Genomic DNA, 27,338 nt, shown 5'->3' with positions numbered 1-27,338 from the left:
ATTCATTGGTACCAAAATGATAATATGAAAATGGAAAAGTTTTCACATTTTCTCTTAGTTGTGAATATTAAATATTGGTTGGGTAGTGCTGATACCTATGGTGTCTGTCCCTATAAAATCATTGGATGTTACTTTAGACCAAGGGCTGAAATTAGATCTACACACTAGTGACATTGTAGGAATGACCATCTTTTGTGTGGTGTGCCCAAGATTTTTGCCTTGATTGTTTTGCTGACTGTCGAACTCTGTGCGTTTTACCCCTACTTACCAGTGGTGAAGTGTCTGTGCTCTCTCTATCAACATGATAAAATTGGTATACACCAGATTGGTATATAGAAATATATATATATATATATATATATATATATATATCAGAAGCAAAGGGTGTCCCCAAAGGAAAGGTCGCACACAGAAGAGCATCCGCACACCATCTCCGGCAGCAACCCCACACCACGGGCATACGCAGCCTTCCTGATTGCAGTATGCCAAACGTTTCAAGCCGTAGCCCTTGATCACCAGCCTGCAATCAACACAAGGAGGCATCCACATAGATTAGGAACTTTTATTGGTAGATAACAGTCCCGCCCCAGTGGGCGTAAGCAGGCATGGCATTCTGGTAAATGCAGTCCATCTGCTAAAAACTGGCGTTCCCTGTACACCCCAGTGGATTGGATGCCTCACAGTGTCACAAACAATGTTAACCCGGTTGGGTGAGGGCATGCATAAAGACCGTAGTGTAGTTCACCAATACAATACAGAAATGAGGCCCCTTCTGTTCCCGAAACGTGCCCGTATTGACGAGCACCGGGATCCGCCAAGGTTCAGCAGCGGGACCTTTCCGCGGCCGGACGAGCCGCAAAACATCAGAAGCAAAGGGTGTCCCCAAAGGAAAGGTCGCACACAGAAGAGCATCCGCACACCATCTCCAGCAGCAACCCCACACCACGGGCATACGCAGCCTTCCTGATTGCAGTATGCCAAACGTTTCAAGCCGTAGCCCTTGATCACCAGCCTGCAATCAACACAAGGAGGCATCCACATAGATTAGGAACTTTTATTGGTAGATAACAGTCCCGCCCCAGTGGGCGTAAGCAGGCATGGCATTCTGGTAAATGCAGTCCATCTGCTAAAAACTGGCGTTCCCTGTACACCCCAGTGGATTGGATGCCTCACAGTGTCACAAACAATGTTAACCCGGTTGGGTGAGGGCATGCATAAAGACCGTAGTGTAGTTCACCAATACAATCCAGAAATGAGGCCCCTTCTGTTCCCGAAACGTGCCCGTATTGACGAGCACCGGGATCCGCCAAGGTTCAGCAGCGGGACCTTTCCGCGGCCGGACGAGCCGCAAAACATCAAAAGCAAAGGGTGTCCCCAAAGGAAAGGTCGCACACAGAAGAGCATCCGCACACCATCTCCGGCAGCAACCCCACACCACGGGCATACGCAGCCTTCCTGATTGCAGTATGCCAAACGTTTCAAGCCGTAGCCCTTGATCACCAGCCTGCAATCAACACAAGGAGGCATCCACATAGATTAGGAACTTTTATTGGTAGATAACAGTCCCGCCCCAGTGGGCGTAAGCAGGCATGGCATTCTGGTAAATGCAGTCCATCTGCTAAAAACTGGCGTTCCCTGTACACCCCAGTGGATTGGATGCCTCACAGTGTCACAAACAATGTTAACCCGGTTGGGTGAGGGCATGCATAAAGACCGTAGTGTAGTTCACCAATACAATCCAGAAATGAGGCCCCTTCTGTTCCCGAAACGTGCCCGTATTGACGAGCACCGGGATCCGCCAAGGTTCAGCAGCGGGACCTTTCCGCGGCCGGACGAGCCGCAAAACATCAGAAGCAAAGGGTGTCCCCAAAGGAAAGGTCGCACACAGAAGAGCATCCGCACACCATCTCCGGCAGCAACCCCACACCACGGGCATACGCAGCCTTCCTGATTGCAGTATGCCAAACGTTTCAAGCCGTAGCCCTTGATCACCAGCCTGCAATCAACACAAGGAGGCATCCACATAGATTAGGAACTTTTATTGGTAGATAACAGTCCCGTCCCAGTGGGCGTAAGCAGGCATGGCATTCTGGTAAATGCAGTCCATCTGCTAAAAACTGGCGTTCCCTGTACACCCCAGTGGATTGGATGCCTCACAGTGTCACAAACAATGTTAACCCAGTTGGGTGAGGGCATGCATAAAGACCGTAGTGTAGTTCACCAATACAATCCAGAAATGAGGCCCCTTCTGTTCCCGAAACGTGCCCGTATTGACGAGCACCGGGATTCGCCAAGGTTCAGCAGCGGGACCTTTCCGCGGCCGGACGAGCCGCAAAACATCAGAAGCAAAGGGTGTCCCCAAAGGAAAGGTCGCACACAGAAGAGCATCCGCACACCATCTCCGGCAGCAACCCCACACCACGGGCATACGCAGCCTTCCTGATTGCAGTATGCCAAACGTTTCAAGCCGTAGCCCTTGATCACCAGCCTGCAATCAACACAAGGAGGCATCCACATAGATTAGGAACTTTTATTGGTAGATAACAGTCCCGCCCCAGTGGGCGTAAGCAGGCATGGCATTCTGGTAAATGCAGTCCATCTGCTAAAAACTGGCGTTCCCTGTACACCCCAGTGGATTGGATGCCTCACAGTGTCACAAACAATGTTAACCCGGTTGGGTGAGGGCATGCATAAAGACCGTAGTGTAGTTCACCAATACAATCCAGAAATGAGGCCCCTTCTGTTCCCGAAACGTGCCCGTATTGACGAGCACCGGGATCCGCCAAGGTTCAGCAGCGGGACCTTTCCGCGGCCGGACGAGCCGCAAAACATCAAAAGCAAAGGGTGTCCCCAAAGGAAAGGTCGCACACAGAAGAGCATCCGCACACCATCTCCGGCAGCAACCCCACACCACGGGCATACGCAGCCTTCCTGATTGCAGTATGCCAAACGTTTCAAGCCGTAGCCCTTGATCACCAGCCTGCAATCAACACAAGGAGGCATCCACATAGATTAGGAACTTTTATTGGTAGATAACAGTCCCGCCCCAGTGGGCGTAAGCAGGCATGGCATTCTGGTAAATGCAGTCCATCTGCTAAAAACTGGCGTTCCCTGTACACCCCAGTGGATTGGATGCCTCACAGTGTCACAAACAATGTTAACCCGGTTGGGTGAGGGCATGCATAAAGACCGTAGTGTAGTTCACCAATACAATCCAGAAATGAGGCCCCTTCTGTTCCCGAAACGTGCCCGTATTGACGAGCACCGGGATCCGCCAAGGTTCAGCAGCGGGACCTTTCCGCGGCCGGACGAGCCGCAAAACATCAGAAGCAAAGGGTGTCCCCAAAGGAAAGGTCGCACACAGAAGAGCATCCGCACACCATCTCCGGCAGCAACCCCACACCACGGGCATACGCAGCCTTCCTGATTGCAGTATGCCAAACGTTTCAAGCCGTAGCCCTTGATCACCAGCCTGCAATCAACACAAGGAGGCATCCACATAGATTAGGAACTTTTATTGGTAGATAACAGTCCCGCCCCAGTGGGCGTAAGCAGGCATGGCATTCTGGTAAATGCAGTCCATCTGCTAAAAACTGGCGTTCCCTGTACACCCCAGTGGATTGGATGCCTCACAGTGTCACAAACAATGTTAACCCGGTTGGGTGAGGGCATGCATAAAGACCGTAGTGTAGTTCACCAATACAATCCAGAAATGAGGCCCCTTCTGTTCCCGAAACGTGCCCGTATTGACGAGCACCGGGATTCGCCAAGGTTCAGCAGCGGGACCTTTCCGCGGCCGGACGAGCCGCAAAACATCAGAAGCAAAGGGTGTCCCCAAAGGAAAGGTCGCACACAGAAGAGCATCCGCACACCATCTCCGGCAGCAACCCCACACCACGGGCATACGCAGCCTTCCTGATTGCAGTATGCCAAACGTTTCAAGCCGTAGCCCTTGATCACCAGCCTGCAATCAACACAAGGAGGCATCCACATAGATTAGGAACTTTTATTGGTAGATAACAGTCCCGCCCCAGTGGGCGTAAGCAGGCATGGCATTCTGGTAAATGCAGTCCATCTGCTAAAAACTGGCGTTCCCTGTACACCCCAGTGGATTGGATGCCTCACAGTGTCACAAACAATGTTAACCCGGTTGGGTGAGGGCATGCATAAAGACCGTAGTGTAGTTCACCAATACAATCCAGAAATTAGGCCCCTTCTGTTCCCGAAACGTGCCCGTATTGACGAGCACCGGGATCCGCCAGCACAGGTATCTGGACTACTACAACAACAATGCCTTGCCTGGTGACGCCCACAGGGGCGGGACTGTGATAATTGAATAAAGGTGTTCCTACAACTCATGCTGCCTCTGTCATGTGATGCAAACCAGTGATCAAGGGCTTATGGCTTGAAACGCGTTTGGGAATTGCATTTGAAAGTTTGAAGGCGGAATACTGGCTGCCGCTGCCGCAGGTGCGTGTGCGGATTCCCCACCAGGAGTGACGTCTCTATTGGGGACACCCTTGGTTTTGCTTGTTTAGCGGCTGGTCCGGCCGCAGAGATGTCCCGCCGCTCCATATAGCGGATTCTTTGTGCTCGCAACTTTGAGTACTTACAGAAGTGGAGGGGGCCTGACCTGCGGAGTATATTGGCAAGCAGGCAGTGTTTTTCCTTGGACTCTCGCCCACTGGGGAAAGATTTTAATTGACTGAGGCAGTAAGATCCACTTGGGCAGATGGAACTACGGTCAGCACAGGTATCTGGACTACTACAACCACAATGCCTTGCCTGGTGGCGCCCACAGGGGCGGGACTGTGATAATTGAATAAAGGTGTTCCTACAACTCATGCTGCCTCTGTCATGTGATGCAAACCAGTGATCAAGGGCTTATGGCTTGAAACGCGTTTGGTAATTGCATTTGAAAGTTTGAAGGCGGAATACTGGCTGCCGCTGCCGCAGGTGCGTGTGCGGATTCCCCACCAGGAGTCACGTCTCTATTGGGGACACCCTTGGTTTTGCTTGTTTAGCGGCTGGTCCGGCCGCAGAGATGTCCCGCCGCTCCATATAGCGGATTCTTTGTGCTCGCAACTTTGAGTACTTACAGAAGTGGAGGTGGCCTGACCTGCGGAGTATATTGGCGAGCAGGCAGTGTTTTTCCTTGGACTCTCGCCCACTGGGGAAAGATTTTAATTGACTGAGGCAGTAAGATCCACTTGGGCAGATGGAACTACGGTCAGCACAGGTATCTGGACTACTACAACCACAATGCCTTGCCTGGTGACGCCCACAGGGGCGGGACTGTGATAATTGAATAAAGGTGTTCCTACAACTCATGCTGCCTCTGTCATGTGATGCAAACCAGTGATCAAGGGCTTATGGCTTGAAACGCGTTTGGTAATTGCATTTGAAAGTTTGAAGGCGGAATACTGGCTGCCGCTGCCGCAGGTGCGTGTGCGGATTCCCCACCAGGAGTGACGTCTCTATTGGGGACACCCTTGGTTTTGCTTGTTTAGCGGCTGGTCCGGCCGCAGAGATGTCCCGCCGCACCATATAGCGGATTCTTTGTGCTCGCAACTTTGAGTACTTACAGAAGTGGAGGGGGCCTGACCTGCGGAGTATATTGGCGAGCAGGCAGTGTTTTTCCTTGGACTCTCGCCCACTGGGGAAAGATTTTAATTGACTGAGGCAGTAAGATCCACTTGGGCAGATGGAACTACGGTCAGCACAGGTATCTGGACTACTACAACCACAATGCCTTGCCTGGTGACGCCCACAGGGGCGGGACTGTGATAATTGAATAAAGGTGTTCCTACAACTCATGCTGCCTCTGTCATGTGATGCAAACCAGTGATCAAGGGCTTATGGCTTGAAACGCGTTTGGCAATTGCATTTGAAAGTTTGAAGGCGGAATACTGGCTGCCGCTGCCGCAGGTGCGTGTGCGGATTCCCCACCAGGAGTGACGTCTCTATTGGGGACACCCTTGGTTTTGCTTATATATATATCTATATATATATATATGGTTCACCTATGAATTCGTACATACCTTGCCTAAAACGTATATTTGCGGTAGTTCGCGGTATATATATATATATATATATATATATATATGTATTCGCAAGCACCCTCCTTCATCGAATAGTGTCCAACAAAGCCGAGGAAAGGGAGCACGGACCACAGGATTCTTGTTGAATATCTGTTTTATTCGTTGACTCGAACAGACAAGACGGCCATTACGCGTTTCATCCCTCCTGGGGGACTTGATCACATGACGCAGATCTACCAATGGCATTTGGTTTTTAAAGGTTACATTTTTTCTTTTTTTTGTGTGTTATTCAATGTGATTGGGCAACATTTAATTCATGATTTCTAGTGCATATAGTGTTATATTACAAATCAAATTTGCATAGACTGTTCAACAATAACAATATTTAGTCATAATGACTCCTAATGTTGGGATAAATCCCCGATACCTAACTCAAAAAGAATTTGAAGTATCAGTTGAATACGTCATTCACAACCTGCTTAAAACCAAGGTGATTAAAACTATAGTGTTTAAGAGAGATTTCGAGGCGGGAGAAACGCTCAACGGAGAATAGTTGAGAATGATATTGTGTTTGCATTTATGCCAAGAATCTAGTTGATATAATATAGTAGTAGGCGGCTCATAGAATATTATGATCAGGGTAAAAAGAATTAGTTTGGTAACGCGTTGGTATAATAATGTATAAAACCTGTATATCCTATTATCCTGGTTAAAATCATTCCTTGCAGACCGATCACAGTCTGTCGCTCTGGGCCCTTTCCATTCAAAAGAGAAAACGATTTCCTCAGGCGTCCCGCAGGGTTCTATCCTAAGTCCCCTCCTTTTCAACATCTATCTCATTCCTCTCCTGTCCTTGATTGAATCCTTTGGAATACCTGTAACCTCCTACGCCGATGACACCCAGCTCATCGTGCCCTTGGATGGTAGCTCCACCAGTGCTGAACTCAACCTCAAGAACTGCCTAACGGAGGTCTTCCATTGGATGAACGCAAATCATTTGAAATGTAATTCAAATAAAACGGAGATTCTCCCAATTGGAAAGAATACCTCCTTCTGCCCAGCCCTCTGGTGGCCAGACGACTCAATCGCCCCCCCCCAAACTGTAACTACGGCCAGGAATCTAGGCGTCATTTTCGACTCAGATCTCTCCTTTGATCAACATGCTAAGACTGTAGCCGGCAAATGCTTCGGGACAATAAGATCCTTAAGAAAGTTCTTCAACTTCCTCCCTCTCGACGCCAGAAAGAGTGTAACAGTAGCCCTTATAATTTCACGACTAGACTACTGCAACGGCTTACTGGCAGGGGCAAAAAAGAGCACTCTCGCGAAACTCCAGAGCGTGCTTAATACAGCTGCTCGACTTGTACTCAAACTGCCCCGCAGAGCTTCCATCTCCGCAGCCCTTCGATCCTTACACTGGCTACCTCTCCACAAGAGAATTTTATTCAAAATTCTTATCGTCGCCTTCAGAGCTTTTAATAAATCAGGTCCAAAATACCTCCACAAACGTTTTCCCCACTACACCCCCGGGCGATCTCTCCGTTCGTCCCAGGACAACCTCATCCTGCCTGCAAAGTATAATCTGAAGACGAAGGGAGCTAAAACCTTAAGCTACCTGGCCACCAAAGCATGGAACAATCTGCCCAAACACCTCAGGCAACTAACGCAAGAAAAGCCATTCAGAAAGGTTCTGAAGACTTGGATCTTCAGCCTCCCCGATGATCTCACTAAAGCAGCCTTCTAATCCCTCTCTGTTCCCAGACCGGTAATCAAGGATTCTCAGCGCCATGATGCTCCTTCCGGAGCGAACGCCGCGCTTTACAAATACCCATACAAATACAAATACAAATACAAATTAATGAATACTACTTTTAAATATTCATAAAAATATTGTAACTTATAGACTAGCATGCAACTCCTCTGAACTGTTGAGCCCGTTAGGATGTTTGCTGTCTAAATTTAGGATATAGTGCATCTCCAATAGTCTAAGGGATTTCTCCCTATCACCCCCTCTTTTGTTCCTTGGAACAGAGTCAATGAAAAAATATTTGAGATCTTTGGAGTTGCCTTCATGTTTTTCATAAAAATGACGCGCTACCGGGTACGCCTGGTCATTGTTCTTGATGGCTCGTAGATGTTGGAGCACCCTTTTATGACCTGGTAGTATAGTACTACCAATGTACCTTAGTTTACACGGGCACTCCAATATGTGAACCACATAGTCTGTCTTGCATTTTAGAGCTTTTGTAATTTCTCTGTTGGGGCCGCCAAAAGGAGTGGAGTAATTCATTACAGACACCCCATGCTGACAGGCTTTGCAGGTCTTACATTTAAAAAATCCCTGTCTTTGTGCCAGCCAAGATCCCTTGGCTGGTGTGCCACATGGGTCGTTATCAACAAGCGAGTCCCTCATTGATGTTCCTTTTCTATCAGTTATAGATGGTTTCCTTGGTACCAATTTACCTATAATGGGGTCTTGTTTTATAAGGTACCAGTTTTTGTTAATGATTTTTCTTACTGTCAATTGCTGTTGGTTATAATCTAAGATGAATCTAAAGTCACTAGCGGTGTCATTGGGGACATTTTGCTGTACTTTCTTTTCCAATGCCTTATCTCTATCATTCAAATTACTTTTAATGAGAGCCTTGTCCAGACATTTTTTACTATATCCCCTAGATCTAAATATTTTAATGCAATCCTGTTGAGCTTGCTTTAAAGCCTCCTCATGGCTGCATATGCGTTTAATACACAGAAGTTCGCCATAGGGAATACTTTGAATTAGATGTTTGGGGTGTGCACTGCTTGCATGTAGGATTGCATTTCCCGCAGTGGGCTTTCTATGAAATCTAGTTTCCACTTTTTCATGTTCCACATATACTTCAACATCCAGGAATACTATGGTAGTTTTGCTGATGTTTCATGTGAAGTGGAGGTTGAGATCATTCTTATTTAAGGACTCAATAAATTCTATTGCTCCCTCGTCTGTACCCTGCCATACACAGAACAAATCGTCAATAAATCTCAACCAGCATTTGATATTGTTGGTGAAGGATTCAGAGTGCTTAGCCATGAGGACCTGCTCCTCCCACCAGCCCATGTGTAAACACGCGTAGCTGGGGGAGAAGCTGGCCCCCATCGCCACACCTTTCAATTGTTGGTACATTGCACTCTGAAACATGAAAATGTTATTCATTAAACAAAGTTCGACCATATTTACAATCATTTTGTTGTGTTCTTCATATTGTATTCCTTTCTTAGCCAGAAAATATTTCATGGCTCGAAGCCCATCATTGTGCCTGATAGAAGTATAGAGTGACGTAACATCAAGGGTAACCAAATAATAGTCATCTTTCCATTGGAAGTTTTTAATTTTTGTTAAAAAGTCACCTGTGTCTTTGATGTAGGAACTTACATTTTGAACATGTTCTTAAAGAAAATAATCAACATACTTGGAGGTGTTCTCGAATATACTGTTCCTAGCTGATATTATAGGCCGCCCTGGTGGATTGATTTTATCCTTGTGCACCTTTGGTATAAAATATAAAATTGGGATTGTTGGATTCGCTATCCACAAATATTTATATTCATCTGTTGTTAGCAGGCCCTTCTCTCGCCATGCCATCAAGTTTACTCGGAAGGATGCATGTGTTGCGTTCCAGGCTGCTCTATTACTGTTTCCATAGCATGATTTATCCTCCAGGTGACTCATTGCTTCCTTGGTATAGTCTTCTCTCTTCCACAGTACCACATTACCGCCGTTGTCGGCGCCTCGCACGACTATTTCTTTGTTGTTTTTGATTTTAGTCATTAATAGGTGGTATTGAAGTTCATGTACATTCTTTTTGGCATGTTTTACCCCTTTGTACGTCATTCTGTTTATGCTTTTTAGATCAATTGTGACTTGGTCTTGAAACGTGTCAATAGTGTCTTTTATCATCAACGGATAAAAAGAGGAAGGTGGTTTGAAAGGCGTTTTGCATGTTGTGCCTGTTGTTGGCGGAATGCCTTCCAACTGACCCTCCAAAGGCCCACTTGCTGAGTTGCCCTCGCATGCTAGATCATAGAGTATGTTAATCATAGTTTGTGATTCATGGTTGCTATTTGATTCACTTTCTGTTTCCTGTGTTTGTGGTTTGTTTGTAGTAGACAGAGTTTCTATTTCTGTAGATTTTTTCTTTGTTTGTGCGTGGAATTTTTTCAGTTTAAGTTTTCTAACACTTTTGTATATATCTACTCTGGATTTTGATTAGTTGAAAGAGGTTTCCGGGCAGTAGGAGAGACCTAAAGCCAATAGTTGTTGTTCTGCTTTGTTAAGGGTCATATCCGTTAGATTAATCACCGTCATTGCATTGGATTCGTCTGGAGGGTTAAGATTCACTTCTTCCAGTATCTCCTCTGTTGTTTCTTTGGATATTTTTTGTGTGTTCCTTCTTCTTTGGGCTTTGCTTCTCTCTCTCCGTTTTTTGTTTTTGTCTGCACCCGATTTTCCCCGGTCTGTTGTTTTCTTGGCCTCAGGGATTGTAGCCGCTCCATACATAAAAAATCCACTTCTTCTGTAAGGGAGTGTCTGCGAGATGTACTTTGCTTTGCTTTATTTTGGGTCTCCGCCTCCGACCCACTTTCCACTGCAGAACTTCCCTCTGATGCGGACGTTAAATCTGTGTGTTGGTTTACCCTTTCCGCATCTTTTTTCCTCATTTCCATGTTGCCTGCTTTTAGTGAATCAAATTTCCGGGCAAAAGTAAATATTCTGCCTTGTTCATAGTCACATCGGTCTCTGTGGAACTTGTAGGCCTTGCATTCCCTTATTACATATTCCTCTTTTTTAAGTCATTTCTTCATGTCTGCTTTCAATTTCTCAATCTCCTCTTGTTGGTCCATTTTTTCTAACTCCTTAGTTATAATCTCAATTTCTTCCGCTAGTTTAGTGCAGTCCCTTTCTGCATATTTAACAAGGATAAACAGTAATTTGCGTGATGATTCCAGGTTTGTTTCTGCCCATTCGCGCATCATGTCGCGATCGGGTGGCTCATAACTAGGAGCTATGAGTATTCTTAGCCCACGGGGAATCCTCCCCACGTCGATATAGCGTTGCAGCGATTTAGCTTCCCACCAACACTTCTGCTCCGTTCTCATCGCTTTTTCTAGCTGCTTACATTTATCCTTTATCCCTGTGTTCTTGCCCATAGCAGGTGCAATTTGGGTAATGTAGTCTTTGGGAGGCATGCTCTCATCGCTAAACATTGCCGCCGCTGCCTCCTCCCTTTCTCTCATTGCGTCTGCTGCCATCTTAAAGTCTGTGACTGTCAATTTGAAATTAATATCTGTGGACGATTGCTGGCGATTTTTAGCTGGATTGGATTATCCCTTGACACCACTCTGTCACACAGCCAATATTCTCCTCGCTCGAATCACTCCACACCCAACCCGGAACTGTAAGTACAAGAGCAAGTCTCAACCCCCAGACAAAACACTGGTTATGCGCTAGCCGCATCCTCCGACGCGGCCCTCGCTTACCTGTACTTTCGCAGGGTGTCCGACCTTTCGCTCTCTCGTTATATCGCTTCCGTTGGGAGGTCTCTGTTGCTGTTAATCCTTACGGATTCCAATTCAACGCTCGTTACCGGGCAGCAGCTCCTTTGCAGCAAATGAGCCCGTATCGTGGAGGGGTCCGTGTGGGAGACAGAAGGAGTCCAGAAAACTGTCTTCAAATATTCGCAAGCACTCTCCTTCATCGAATAGTGTCCAACAAAGCCGAGTAAAGGGAGCACGGACCACAGGATTCTTGTTGAATATCTGTTTTATTTGTTGACTCGAACAGACAAGACGGCCATTACGCGTTTCATCCCTCCTGGGGGACTTGATCACAGGACGCAGATCTACCAATGGCATTTGGTTACATTTTTTCTTTTTTTCTTCTTTTTTTTTTCTTTTTTTTTGTGTGTTATTCAATGTGATTGGGCAACATTTAATTCATGATTTCTAGTGCATATAGTGTTATATTACAAATCAAATTTGCATAGACTGTTCAACAATAACAATATTTTAGTCATAATGACTCCTAATGTTATATACATGTGTGTGTGTGTACCTTACCTGTGACTCCCCAGCATATGGTACAAAGTGTACTAAGGGCCTGAAAGTTAAATGCTACTAGTGGACTGCAGCACCTATTTTACCATCCACTACAGTGGCTGTGCAAACATGGCTCCAAGCCTACCAGTGTAGCCTGACTGTAGCAGTGTAAAAACTTCAATTCAACCTGCCAAAATAAACCTTTAGACAGGTCAAGCCCGCCGTTTTAAACATTGATAAGTCACCACCATATAGGCCCTGTCGCCAACAAGGCATGGTGCACAGTATTTAAAAGTAGTAAATGAAGAAATGCAATGTTACCATGTCCTTGTAGTGACTAGCAATCAAAAGCTATTTTTCATTGAGCAGGCCTAGCTGTCTTATGTAGAAAACCAGAGTACAGATAAAAACTCCTAATCCTAATACTGTATATCTGGACAGGTGCTAGCTAGAGAAATAATTGTTGAAGTGGGATTTTTCATAAATAGTAAGGAAAGGTAACTTTTAAAAAGTTGCCTTTTTCCTGCCTGAGGTCCTTGGAGGCTGATCTATGTTTGCTTTCAGACTTCTCCCAGCCACTAATTGGCATTTGAATAGGTTTGAAAAATGGTGTGACATGCTTCCCGGGAGCAAACAATAGGCTGACCTGAATGGGCAGAGATTACTGTCTGAACCTCCACGAATATGAAAGGTGGATGCTGTGAGCATCCTTTTTGACATTGCTATGTCAAATCCTGCTTGAGTGTCAAAGCCTGTTTGACAGGTCTGCTGGGTTTATGTATAGTACTTGAGGCACACTTGAAAGGCAGAGAAAGGATGCCAGAATACTTTTTGTGTATCCACTGTCTGGTTGATGAATGACCCGCTTTGTACCACCAGATGTCTGTCCATGCGTTTCACATATAACATTGAGGGCACACTTGAAACGAAGGCAAACAGGATGCCAAAACATTACTTCTGTGTCCACATTTGGTTGCTGGAAACCCTATTTTTGTTCCACCAGACTTCTGTCTCTGGGTTTATTTGGGGTGCCATGGCTGCTTCATACTGGATTTTAGTGTTATGGGTGGGTGTGCAGTGGGTTTGCCATCTTGTAAATGCCCAAATTAGGCTTGGTGTGACATGAGAATATTAACCACACTGGTTTGGGCATGCCGAGAAGACATTGGAACCCACTAACGTGTGCCAGACAAAATTTGACATCTCCAGGAATCCACTTCAGAGCAGACCTGGATCTGAGAAAGAACAGAAGAGGACTGGACCTGGAGTCTGACCTGAGAGTATCCCTGAAGGACCTGATCTGCTCCCTCTTGCACCTAGGACAAAGTAGTGGTGTTTAAGGGTCATAAAGCTGACCTCCTGTTACAGCAACAGGCAACAAGAGGCCTTTTCTGGAATTGTCCAACTGACCAGTGGAAACTGGACCTAGACTGGGCACTGCTGTTGAACTCTGCCTGATACCTAGTGAGTCTCTAGGCACCTCCCCTGTGGTCCTGTGGGCTTTAGAAGTATACTTCTGTGATGAATGGGAACTTAAAGGATTATGTCAGAAGGTAAAATCTTTGGCTAGGACAAACCTGGTTGGTGTATCTGACCTGCGCTCCATCCCGGCCACCGTTATATTGTGACTAGGTCTCGGTCTACTGCGACCATTAATCACCATTGGCATTTTATGATCTTAGGGCTTTTCCTACTTCAAACATAAAATAAATCATATCTCCAATTCCCCTTATTGGACTTTTGTCATTTTGTTTTTTAATTTGTACTCCATTTTTCTAACTCAGAATTTGTATTGTTTTACGCTTTTACTTTATTACTGTTTTGGTACTGCATAGATACTTTACACATTCCTCTAAGTTAAGCCTGGCTGCTTTGTGGCATTGTAAGTTTTAAAGTCAACCAGTTCACATGAATGTAGTTTAGGCAAGTGTCCTTTTTCAGCAGGATTATGTTAATGTGGTGCTGGGGGATCTCCCTACAATCTCTCTTAGTCCAGTGAATGTAGTAATGCATAAAAACAGCCAGACTGATTTCTGGAGCTGGTAGATTGATTAACATAACTCCAATATCTTCGAATTCTGCATTAATCCCACAAGACTCTAACTTTAAAGTTTAGCCTGTAAAATTGTTCACCTATGAATTCGAACATACCTTGCTAAAAAACATATATTCGTGGTAGATATATAAATTGTCAAGCTAAATAGATTTGAGGGTAGGAATAGTACTTCCCTATGCATACTTACTTTGATATAGCAGTAGTTGCAATGATGGAGTACATTCTGTTGAAGGTAAGTATTAAAATCTCAGTATTTTAATCCACTGTGTTGCCAGCCCAGCAGAATTGAACAAACTACAGGGCAACAAACGAGAAGCCTCTACAATAGTGTACTCAAAAAAATGCAAGTTGAATGGTTAAAGGCAAAAATATGACAAGGTCATAAAGATGACTGCACAATCAAAGGCAATATCCTCACAATAATAAAGCTAATTATAGCTGCTGAGACGCAAAGCCTCACTAGCTTTGAAAAACAATAACAGAGCCAAATAATAATAAATAGGTGCTAAGGATTCTGATTTCAAACTTTAGACAATGCATAGCATATACATTAGCACATCTTAACCATCAATGTGTTTTCATTTTACCGTTGTCTGTGCCTCTTAACCTGATTATTTATACAGAATAATCTGCTTCTTTTTTTTAAGTACCCAGTATATCATTGACTAACAAGAATTTTTGTTTAATAATTGCTTTCCCAAAACAGAATCAATATATTATAGTCACATGTGCATTGTGAATATCTGTCAAACTTACATCCTTATAAAGATGAGGAAATTATCGTAGTTCTTATAGTGTTTTTAACCTGGAACTGGACGTTTAAATTTTTTTCATTTGGGTGGGATATGACTGTTAGGTAAATAAGATGCCTTGCATGGAATAGATTTGAAAAAGGCATATGCTTTCTAGTATGTTTCATGACTACTAGCCACAAATAAAAAGCAATAATGACTCCCACACCTTGAGACAAAACTTGCAGGGTGTGTGGATCATTATATTTTAGGTTTTTTTCAGAAACAAATTCCTAATTAGTGAGGTTTTTATTTCTGAGAAACAAAACCAGTTCAAAGGTTGGTGAACGGTTGTCAAATCTTCTAGTGGCCATCCACCAAGCATTTTGTAACTTGAATCACCTTTGACAGGGTTTTTTTAAAGGTACAGAGATGAACGCTGGGTGAGCGGTCATCTCTAAATTTGATTCATAGAGTACCGTCATGATGGAGGACTTAATGTCCTGTGTCATCCGGACTTCCACTATTCCATCTGTCATGCTCTAAATCAGGCCTTTAATGTTTAAGGACCACAACTTTTTTCTCTCTCTCTTTTTAAATTTAATTTTTTAGCTTTGGTTTGTAACAGATTCCATAATATCAGCTCCTTTTGGAGGAACCTCCTACTCTATAGTGGCTGCAGATTGCTTGTCTGTATGAGTAGCATCCTTTCAATGGTAGAGCCAATTTCTAACATGTTGTTGACCTTCAGATTGCGACCAACATGTACTGAATTCCGAGAAAGCCAAATATTCTCCTTGTCTTTAATACTAATGCACTCATTGATCTCTGTGCTATGCCATCTTTCCTTTTGATTGGCAACATTGGCTTTGTCCTGTACATGATGCATATAATCTAATTATTACTAAGATTTTTGTGAAATAAGTTGAAAGCTTTGCAGTGTGGATATTCAAGATCTGTCTGCATTTCCTTGATCACTTACACCTTCTGCCATAATTTTTGGCGTGTAAATGACTATCTTTAAACAGTAGTTGACATACAATATTTTGTTATTGGAGAGCTTGGCAATGTCACTGCAGAATGAAGGGCTATGATGCAGATGATAATCCCTTTCCTCTTGCATTGATCAGAAGGAAAAGAAATTAAAAAATTTAAGATGCCAGGCAACTTTTCATGCTGACCTCAGGCTAAACGCTCCTGCTCCTTACATTGCACCAGAAATTTTAGGGTTTACCCAGAAGTGAGTATACAAAGGGGTTAGTGGTCTAATTCTTGTGTTTAACTCCCACTGTCCAGTTTAACACTACTTTCAGCTAAACTTGAAGCCAATTCTCCTGTTACATGCAAGTGTATCTGAGATCTGTAGTCTGCCCTGTCTCTTTCCTTAGGCTGTCTGTTTTCTCTAGCCAAGGCTCATGATCCCACCCCATTATATCAGCTGAATGCTACCTCAATTTCCTGACAGTATCCCACCTCAGATACACCTCCGAGAGGTAGTTGAAGGTCTTGGTTTATTCAGATGTGTAGCATGGAATTCTCTAATCAAACGGGGGTGGCATGTACAAAGTAATCCGGGTCTCATGAGCTTTCTGAAAATTCATTACCCTTCCAGGCACAAAATATTGTAGCTGACAATGTTTTACCCTAGAGTCAAGTAGGGACTCTACCTCATATTCAGCTGACCAATCTACCATGGTGGGAGGAGGAGCACTTTCTGCAAAACATTCTGCAGGCTTGATATGACATACGAGTGCCACAGGATTGATTTGCCACTTCTTTGGGTGAATTCAGTGTGACTGCTACTGTGCCTGCTAAATCTAAAATCTAGAAGGGACTCACAACTTTAACAGCAAATCGTGGATGTGCACTTGATAATTACATGAATTTAGTGGAGAGCCACACACTAACCTTCCCCATATGCTGGGAATTGGGTTGTCTGTGGGTTTCTGCTGATCTTTCATAAGCTGTTATGGCTACCACTAGATACTGATATACTGATTAGTTCAGATTTTCTGTAATACGTGAGATGAAGATGGGCATTAGACTAGCGATTACTAAGAGGTATCATACGGAGATAGAGCCCAAAGGTACTGTAAAAAGGTGCAGTGCCCATAGACACGTCCAAGTAATTACTGTAGGCAAACTGTCAAAACTCACTTGCTACATTAAGATGGATGTGCTATTAAATAACATCTTAGTTACTCTTTTCTGATTGTTTCTGTGTCAGCTCATCCATCTATGATGGTAACTAGATAGTATAATGTGCTTACTGAGAGGTGTGATCACTGACAATCATAGCAGGGAACCCATGAAGTCTAAAGATGTTTTCCAGAATGATGTCAACAGTTCTAATGCTGTGGGTACCTTATTGAGGGGTGTGAAATATCCCAGTTTTATCAAATAATCTACTGCCATGAACACAGTACTGTAACAACATTAATCAGGAAGCTCTACAATGAAATCTGTAGAGATAATGGTCGAGGGCTGCTGTGGTGTAGTGAGGTTTAAACAGGCCTGCAGATCTCATTTGAGATCTTTTAGCTTGAGCACAGATGATACACTGAGATCAAAAGCTCTTTATAGCTCGAGAAAGCTTGGCCACCACAAATAACAACCCATTTAGTCTTTTACCTTCTATTGCCCCGGTGCCCAGCAACTGGAGTTTGATGGCTCCAACTCTGAACCTGTCTCTGAAGACTCGCCTTTAGAGCATATACAACATTCTGATGGGACCCCAAAAATCCTACACTATGCCGGTTTGTTGGATCTTCAATTAATAAAGAGGTATTATCTAACTCTTAAGAGCCGCAATAAATCTTGCTGAGAAAGATAGCAATGATCTGACCTACAGTGGTAGAATAGCCAAGATACTATGAAGAGTCAAAATCTGTTTACTTTCTTCTGCTGATCAGCCTTTCCATGTTAATTTCCAGCTCTACAAATAATCTTATAATAAAAACGGTAGAAAAACGAAGACCAACGTGAATGCCATACATTGGCACACTTTTCTGGTGTTGGATTTAGCAAGTTCTTGTTGTCATTCGAGACAGTGATTTTATGAAAGGCTATACAAGAGAGTGTCACCAGTGAGAAAACACCTAATATATGGCAGGTAACTCTAGATCATGAATAATTCATAATATTAATAATATTTATAATTTTGTTTTGGTGCTTGTTCATGTTATAGAATGGAATGCAACTGGATAAAGAAGCTGGGTTTTCGAGAAAGAACAGCTCCAATGGCAAATTATGAGGCATCCGTTTCTACAGTGAAGGGTACATCAGGGTATCAAAGGATTAGTACTGATGTAACACTGAAACGCTTGGTCTTTTTGAAATGGCTGCTTTTTCTTGGTAACCTGTATTATGGAACCCACCATGGAAGACATTCTTGTATGAAGTGGTGATAAAAATTGGTGAATCCAGTGATTTTCTGTATTTCCTTGATGTTGGAGGGTCTCGTCAGGTCAAGAACATGTTTCACCTTAGTGGTATGCATAATAATACCCTTCCAAAAATCTGAAAACCTAAAAAAGTGATCTGTGGTTATTTTTAAAATGCATTTTTCAAGTTAGCTGAGAGAGAATGTTATCTCAGGCAGGGTTAGGTTTCTCGTACATGCTTTTGATGTAGTTGCAAACAGTCAGAAAAAGTCAATATGTCATTAAAGCACACTACCAGGAAGGTACCCAAAAGATCTTGGAAAATCTCATTCATGAAATACTGTAACACTGAAGGAGCATTACGCAATGCACAGCACATAAGCTAAGATTATGATCGTATCGTGTATTTAAAATGGGTTTTCCACTGACGCCCTCTCAAATAGGTACCAGGTGATAGGCTCCTCATAGGTCTACTTTGGTGAAGATTTTGCCTGTTTTAATCTGGTTCAACAGAACTGAGATAAGGGGAAGAAGGAGGTCGATCTTGTTGACTGCTCGATAATCAGTACATGCTCTGTATTTATCAGATACCTTTGGTGTGAAGAAATGGGGTTTACCGTGTTTAAGAGTGAATGTCGGATAAAATCCTTGTAAAGATGTTATTGTTAGTATTGTCTAAGAATTTCATCCTCCTTTTCCTGCTTAAGGATAGATTATTCAATGCAGAAATCCTGATATGCTGCTGGGATGTCATTTTTCTCTATTGCTGATTATTTTTGATTATTTTACTGGGACTGCAACTGACTCCAATGGTAATTAATTGAGTGGCAAACACAGCCAACAAAAGAAGTTTCTTGTCTGCTGTTTCCTCTACTGGGACTATAGCTGGCTCTGATAGTGAATGATTGAGTGCTAAATACATTAAAGGTTGTTTCTTGTCCTTTATTGCTCTCAGATTGCATTTTCTGGACAATACAACAAGAATATGGTAATTGACGGGCAACTCCATTCAATCGTTGGGTGGTGAGGTTTCATAAGATGACTGAATCTGGTAGGACAATGAATAAATGGATGTGATAATTGTATAGAGCAACATAGACTTAAATAAGAGGTATCCTGGCACTTAGCAATAACAAATCCTTCCTCAGAACTAAGAGGGACATTTCTCAGAGATAATATACCCCTGAGTTAAATTGTAAGATTGAAAAAGTAGGTTTCAAATTGCTTTTAAAACTTGGAAACTCAATTGGTGATCACAGGCATTACATTCCAGGCCTTCTGTTTGATGGCTAGGAGCCTGCAACCACCTATTCAAAATTTTTAAAACTTAGAATAGTAGGAGTTGAGATGAGGATTTTAGTGTTCTGGTTGGTGCATGACGGACTAATAATGCTGTCATGTAGTGTTTGTTCCTTTTCGGGCTATATAGTTTCTTATGACATAGGCAAAGTGCCTTAAAAAGACTCCAATTTGCAATTGGCAGCCAAGGAAGTTTGCGCAGATGGTTTGAAATTGAGGCTTTACAGTTCAAACAATTGACCGGTCTTGCTGAAATGTTATGAACTACTTGAATTTTCTGCGTGAGATATTGTGGGTGGCCCGCCAGTAATGAGTTGCAAGAGTCCAAACGTGAGAGTATTAATGTGCAGACTACACTTTTTTTAGGAGAAGGAAAATGATGAGGCAGGGTAGTAGCGCAAGATCCCAGAAAGATTAAATGTACATATCTCAGTGTTACTCCTAAGCTAAAGGTTTGATTTCCATGTTGTTGGAAGAGCTTAGATGGGTCGAGGGTACTCCATATCTTAGCATCTTGATAAATAAATATTGATGCATACTCCATTGTCATGGTAAATGAAATCTAGTCTCCTCGCCACTTAGCTATGTGAGACATACCACATTTGGCTTTATAGAATTTCCTATACATTTTTTTCTATATATGCTGCATATTATTATGCAGCAAATTCTGTGTTGTTGAGATAAGAGTCTGCAGTTCTTTACTGTATTGCTTGCATGGATGCTGTAATGATAATAAAAAATTTACCTAAAAAGGTCCAAATTGCGATATAAATGGAATCTGGGGAATGATTACTTCACTGTGATAGTCAAACTGAACAATTTCAATCTTTGATATACAATCTTCTGTCAGAGGAAATCCCTAGAGAGAGAGAGTATGTTTGTCTGCTCCCTCTCCATGGTAGTGGAATTGGCAATTCTGATTACCTTTATTACTTGTAGATATCAGATATTCGCTTTGTAATTGTTAGCCTTTTTGTTGATTCGTTTGAAATCTTGAACACCATGGCTTTGCTTTGTAGTAAGATATATTTTGGAAGTTATCAGCATGGTCGGTGCTGACGCATCTTTACAAGTGATAAAAGTATAATCAGTATGGGATGCATGACGCAATCATGCATGCTTTTACAACGCATGCCATTACAACATGGGCAATATCATAAGTTCCATTACCGCGCAAGTTGTTACGAAGACTTGCCTTAGGGAAGTGCTGGACTTTGGAATAGTAAATATTACTATTCCAACTCCAATCTGCGCAACAGTAGGAAAGGTGTTGGATTTAAAATCCAGCAGCATGTTCTCTAATGCAAGTTGTTGTAACAACTTGCTTGGTAATGGAACGCATGGCAACAACGTTTTTGTTGTATTGCCTGCGTTTTAATGGTACTGCGTAGTTGTGGCTGCATAATACTGGCTGTTTCCCATCAGTGTGTGTGGATCTGAAGCTACATTTACTCAGCATGCCTTTTTTAGCAGAAAGTAAATCCAGAGTATAGTTTTCTTCAGTGTAATAGCTTTGGAAGTGTGATTGTTAAGGCTCAGTTTGCTAGAGTTATAACTGCTGATATTTCTTTTATCCCAAATGATGCATTCATTTTAAGTTTGTACACATGCCTACAAAGCTCTCCACAACATAGGACCAGCATACCTGAACAACCACCTCGCATTCCACGTACCCGCCAGACAACTCTGTTCCACCCAACGAGCCCTAGCCTCCGGCCCCAGGATTCACAAAACCAGAACCAGGGGAAGTTCTTTCTCCTACTTTGCCGTCAAGACCTGGAACACCCTCCTCCCACCCCCTTCAGCGCCTTGAGACACTCACAGGTGAGTAGCTGCACTTTAAGAACCCCTGATTAATTGATTGAAGCTGCTAATAGGCGTTTTTGTCTGTTTAATTTGAAACCCTTGCAGCAAATTTTCATATTAAATCCAATGGCGAGCAGAAAAGTAAAATTACGTGTCAGCTATAAGTGTAGCTTCTTCTTCCAAGCAAAAGAAACAACTTGATGGACGGAATACTGGACAATGCAAACATTTACCCTCAGTCACAAGGATCTGGGTTAAATCCATCGTTCTTTTGCTCACCGCACCACCCCAGTTTGGACCCGGCCATGTGCAAATAAGTCTTGACCCTGTTCCTTGTGGGAACAGTCCAGCCCGAACTGCTAAGCCAGGTCCTCTCTGGACCGGAAACAAGCATCCTGGGACCGGTTTCAGGACATCACCCTTCATCAGCCAGGCTAGTTTGAATCCAGTGGTGTAGTGAGCACGGGACCACGTCTGTGCATACCCTTCCCACTAAGGACGACATATGGAAAAGAAACAAGTTGATGGACGGAATGCTGGACAATGCAAACATTCACCCCCAGTCACAATGATCTGGGTTAAATCCATCATTCTTTTGCTCACAAGACCACCCCAGTTTGGGCCCAGCCATATGAAAATCAGTCTTGACCCTGTTCCTAATTTAAGATAATAATCGTAATTCCATCACCAGGGTTCTACCCTTCAGCATATCTGTAACAAAGCTTTTTTCAGTTTTATTTACCACCCTATACTCCTTCCGTCAGTCTCTGAGAAAAGGAGCAGGGTAAGGTACAGGTCACAAATCTGAGGAACATTATTTTAAGAGGCCCAAGTAAATTCACTCCACCGTCTCTCTAAGTATTTTGAAAAATATACATAAATATCGCACATATATCATTCACGTGTCCATATTTTAAAGATGAGAGAGTTTGCCTGTTGAACCCATTGCTTAATTACCTACAAATATGCACGTGTACACAGGTCTTGATAAAATATATATGGAACCTGCACACGCCCAGTTTACCTGTCTTTTTATTAATATTTTATGATAGTTGAAAAGAGCAAAACACAAATGAGGAAGAAGATCTCTTATCTGTTACCCTAGCCACTTTCGATAGACTGTGATTTTAAACAATTGTGAATTTTTACATGATGAATTTTGCAATAATTTTACCCAAGCTTGAGTCAAACGAGCATTGTTTCAAATGTACATTTGCTCACAAGTACGCAACTGGTTGCTCCTCCATTGTTTTAATGAACTTGACATTTGTATAATTTGGGACATGCATGCTGGGATTTCTTCTACTGGGGAGCCAGTCAAATGGGGCATTTTTTTCATTCTAAAATCTCCCAAGATTATAGTGAAATCAAGTAAATAACGATGCTCACACACTTTAGGAATTCAATGGTGGAATATATAAGCTCCCTTTTAAATTATGGTGGGGCTAGCAAAACTGGGCATTGTTTTTTCTTTATTATTCTCCTAAAATTACTTGAATAAATTTGCCTGTGCACCTTTAGGAAATTACTTTTTAGGTGGACTAGCGTAATTAGGCTCTATTCCTAACCTATCAACTTCGTATTTAGTGTTTAATTATCAGATTAATTTTTCACAGGCACTTTTGGAATTTATCTATGGAAGTATCATAAGCCATATTGCTTCTATAGAGAAGTCAGTAAAATTTGGACCTGCACTCGTTCCAGCAGTCCGCCAATGTACTTTTTCCCTTTATCTTTTCTTAACGGGTAGGTCTCATTTGTCAATTGATTTGAATAGTTTTAGGTATGAATTTTATGATTCTATTTGTATACAGTAAGAATGTTTAATAGGCTTAATTCCAATTTGTATATTGTAAGATGCATATTGTAAGATGTCTAATGAATCAAACAAGAAATATTTTTTCACCTGCATAGATATCTAACGCTAAATCTGGAGGAAGCCTGGCAAACACCTATTTCATACCCTGTTTTAAGAAAAATCACAAACAAATCAATAAAAAAATTATCATTTCAAACCGATAAAACCATATTTGCCGGTAAAAGTCATGCATGGTAAGTGATCCCATCCTATAAGCATATGAAACCACAACCCTATCTGCAAGAATGCTTCAGAGACTACTACAGGCGGAAATTGACCTTACTGAGATTGGGTTCTTTTTCAAATAAAGATCTCACCCCAAAATGGCTACATAACTGGCCATCCCTGGACTACCGCCTCTGTGGTAACGGAGCAGAGTCACTACTACATCTATTGTGCATCTGTCCGGCACTACATAACCTAAGGACGTCACTTCTAAGGCTAATCCTAAGAGAAACTCAAATCCGGACTTGCAGAGCGGCTGTCATAAAATGACTCAGCGGTTCTTCAGTTCAACTGCCTTGCAACACAGTCAAATTTTTGTCACTAGCAGCACAAGAACTAGAAAAGAAAGAAACAGCACAAAACCTTGGAAAGAATGAAACACCAAAATAAGAACTTGGCAGAAGGGTATAAAGCAACTGGCCTAAGACTTTTTCAGACCTGTTTCTGTACTCCCCTTTCTTCCAAAGCCCCTTTCTATGACAAGCCCTAGGCACAAACATGATCATACCAGTAAATGTTCCAGGATATGAAACCATAGTGACGTAAGAAACTGGATAGAAAATTATGCATAGCAGTTTTGAACTTTGCTCCCTCCCCATTTTCCGTTGGCATTAGCTCTTTAATAACAACAAAAAGCATGGACATGTTTACTTTGGTGTTATAATAATCCGCTGCTCTTTGGTTCCATCCCACACGAGGGTTACGACAACCCAAAAAATTTTCATGTAAATTTTATTCTGTATCTGAATTATGACGCTTTCATCATGGTGCTATGTTCCACTCTTTTTATGATTTTAACAGATGAAATAAAAGTATTTTTACATACACAGTACTGAACTAGTTGACCTCACCCTCTCCTTCTTCGGAGCCAGTGTCTGCTTCTGAACTGGCTTAGCTCTCCCCTTAGCCCTAAAAATGTTCAAACACCATCATCCATGTTGTGATATCATCTTGTACTTTAATGTCAAACCAAGATTGGCTGATATGCTGCTCTTCAGCCACCGCCCACCCCGAGACATCCTTGACCCACATCACCACCAGGTGTGTATGAATTCCCATCAAACCAATAGCCACTCTCCGTTTTGCCAAGAGTGGAGCAAGTTGCATGGATATATATGGCATTTTTCTGCCCCTAGGTTGCTTCACCTCCCTCAGTAAACATGTCTTCAGCGTAGCTGGGGGTGGAAACCTGGTGGCAGCCTCGAACCATGGCACTATCACCCCCAGTAGGCCATCATCTCCCTGCAGGCCAAAGCCAAGTGTAAAAATGAGGCTTTTTCCTCCCCACATCTGGAACAATTTGCCTCCTTGGCAGGATAGATCTTTCTAAGGACGTAAGGAGTGATGTAAGTCTGCTGAAGGTAATTAAAATATATAGGCTGCTGTTGCAAGAACATTCTGGACCAGTGCTGATGCCTGACCTCAGTCCACATCTGAGAAGGGCTTAGCCAGTTCCATCTCTCAGGCTCGTCAAGCTCACGGTGGGGGTCGCTTAAGATCCCCCCTCTATACAGAAGTGTGACTAGGTGCCTTCCCTCCCCCATCTAAGAAGCCCACCCATCTCTTGTGACGGCACTGGTGCTGCCGGAAAATATGCACTACAAATTCCCTTGTGGCATTTTCGAGCTTCGCATATTGCAGAAATGTGTCCTGGGCCTAGAGGCAACCACCACTCTTCCACCGTTCTGTGGACATCTCCGTAGCATAAAATGGAGCAAAGTCCCACAGACGCAGTTCCCGACCAAACTGGGCTCTTCGGATCACTTTAGTGATGATCCCCTCCTAAATTGCTGCCGTCTGTCACACTAGATTTGAAACCGGGAAGTTCACCTCTCTCATGAGGAGTCCCATCAGCGTCTCACCACCAGTTGTACCTTGCAGCAAAGAATTTTCCCAATTGTCTGAATCTACAAACCACTGTGCTGCATATTGTAAGTGGGCCGCATAATAGTAGTGCATCCATCAGAGCTAGCCCCCCTTTAACCATAGCTCTCTTTAAGACTGATAAAGCTACACTGCTGCGCCAACCTGCCCACACTTAGGAGATCAGTAGGTTGTCCAATCTCCGAAAGACCTCCTCATTACTTGGACATAAAGAATTCTGCACAGCGTACAGACATCTAGGGAGAAAGACCATCTGGCTATTGCCACCCTACCCATGACAGAGAGGGGAAGCGTGTCCCAAAACTAAATGGAGCGGTAAAGGCCTCCCAGCACCCATTCTACATTATTGTGATTTTGTTGTGCCTCCTTATGGGATACCATAACACCCAGGTACCGAAAACTTTCTGTCTCCCATCGGAAACCAAGCTCCGGGAGTTCTTCTTCTGGAACAGTCGTCAATCCACCCTGGGGGAACAGGAGTGCCTTACACTTATTAACCCGAAATCCATAGACCTCTCTGAAAGCCTCCATATGTCGCATCAGAATTGGAACTGCCTCTCCCGGGCAGCGGACATATATAAGGGCATCGTCTTTATACACTGTCTTTATAGTGTGTATAAAAACAGCATACCTTTATACACACTAATGTGTGTAGTGTCACCTATAGGAATCCCCCAGTCCTTCATCTTCTGGCATAACAAGGCAGCCAGGGGTTCTAGCACCAAGTCAAAAAGCAACAGTGAGAGAGGGCAACCCTGCCCACTATCATGGTCTCCAGTACTGTACCTCCCACTCTATCCTGGGCTACGGGTTCCGTGTATAACAATCTCACCCAATTTCTAAAGGAAGGTCCAAACCCTAGTGCCTTCAATGCCACCATTAAATAGGATTGAAGGCTTTCTCTAAATCAATAGCCACCAATGTAGTTTCCTGCTCATCATCAACTACTGCATGCAAGACATGTGTCAGACTGCATATATTGAGAGTCGTCCTCAGGCCTGGAATAAATATGCATTATCCAGTATTGGGGTATCTTTCATAGATTCACATGCCTGAATCATTCCCCGTCGTCGTAGTGGGAGTCCAGCGGTACAAATAACATAGCAGTAAATAGAAAAAAAACATAGGCCTAATAGATGCAAACATGCATTGTATAGCCTATTAGTCTCCTTTTGTAAAAAAGGACCAAACTGAAAAGCACAACCAATCAGATACCAGCACCCCGTAGAACCTTACCAAGAGAGTCTGATTCCCTCAGATTTTCACCGCACTTCGTTGTGTAAGGGAGTCTCCCTGAGCTTAGCTCAGTTCTACAGATTCAGATAAGTGTATATTTTATACTTTATTAGGATTATGTCGGATTCTAAAGGATTATTTAGGCCTTGCCAGTCCTGTGGGAAAAAGAACGTTCACATTGATGATGCCCAGAAAGACTGTATTTATTGTCTTTACCCAAAGCATGAAGCATGGCTCTGTAAGATATGCCGCACTTTCCATCGAAAACTCTGAGAGATAGAGAAGGGCGGTTTAAATTATGGTTAAAAAAGAAGAATGACGCTTCTTCAGATGCGGAAAGTGATACTTCCTCCAGGTCTCATAAGAGACAGAGGTCGCCTGAGGGACAGCCTGAGGGAAAATGGAAACAACCTAAAACCTCTCTCATGGCAAAATAATCCCTTAATCAGGAGAAAAAATATAAAGTCTCCTCAGGGATTTCATCCCTTCAGCCAGCAGGAACTTCTAAGATGAAATCTGGGAAGAAAACCACCTCAGCAAGTTCAATAGCCTTGCCTGTTACTTCGCACATGGCTCGCATGGAGTTTAAAACCCCAAAGATTTCACCTTTGCCTCCTAGCAATCTTTTTGATGTGGAAGATACGGACGATGAAGAGGGTCAACTTGGAGCGGCTTATAGCCCCTCGCAGCTGAAGGTTAAATGTCAGGAGGACGATGACTATGGTGAGGAGGAGCACTACTACC

At 43.2% G+C, this 27,338-nt stretch overlaps 1 protein-coding gene across 1 annotated transcript in view; it reads left to right on the top strand.

Annotated features, from left to right (window-relative positions):
• LOC146810964 (phosphatidylcholine:ceramide cholinephosphotransferase 2-like) overlaps positions 1-27,338 on the top strand; it is a 166,206-nt gene that overhangs the window by 125,235 nt on the left and 13,633 nt on the right. The gene's annotated exons all lie outside the window — the stretch shown is intronic.

This window comes from Triturus cristatus, chromosome 7, assembly GCF_964204655.1.
Source record: "Triturus cristatus chromosome 7, aTriCri1.1, whole genome shotgun sequence".
In the NCBI taxonomy this organism is placed as follows: Eukaryota; Metazoa; Chordata; class Amphibia; order Caudata; family Salamandridae; genus Triturus; species Triturus cristatus.
Note: the sequence above shows the minus strand (reverse complement) of the source record. Positions and strands in the feature narration are given on the sequence as shown.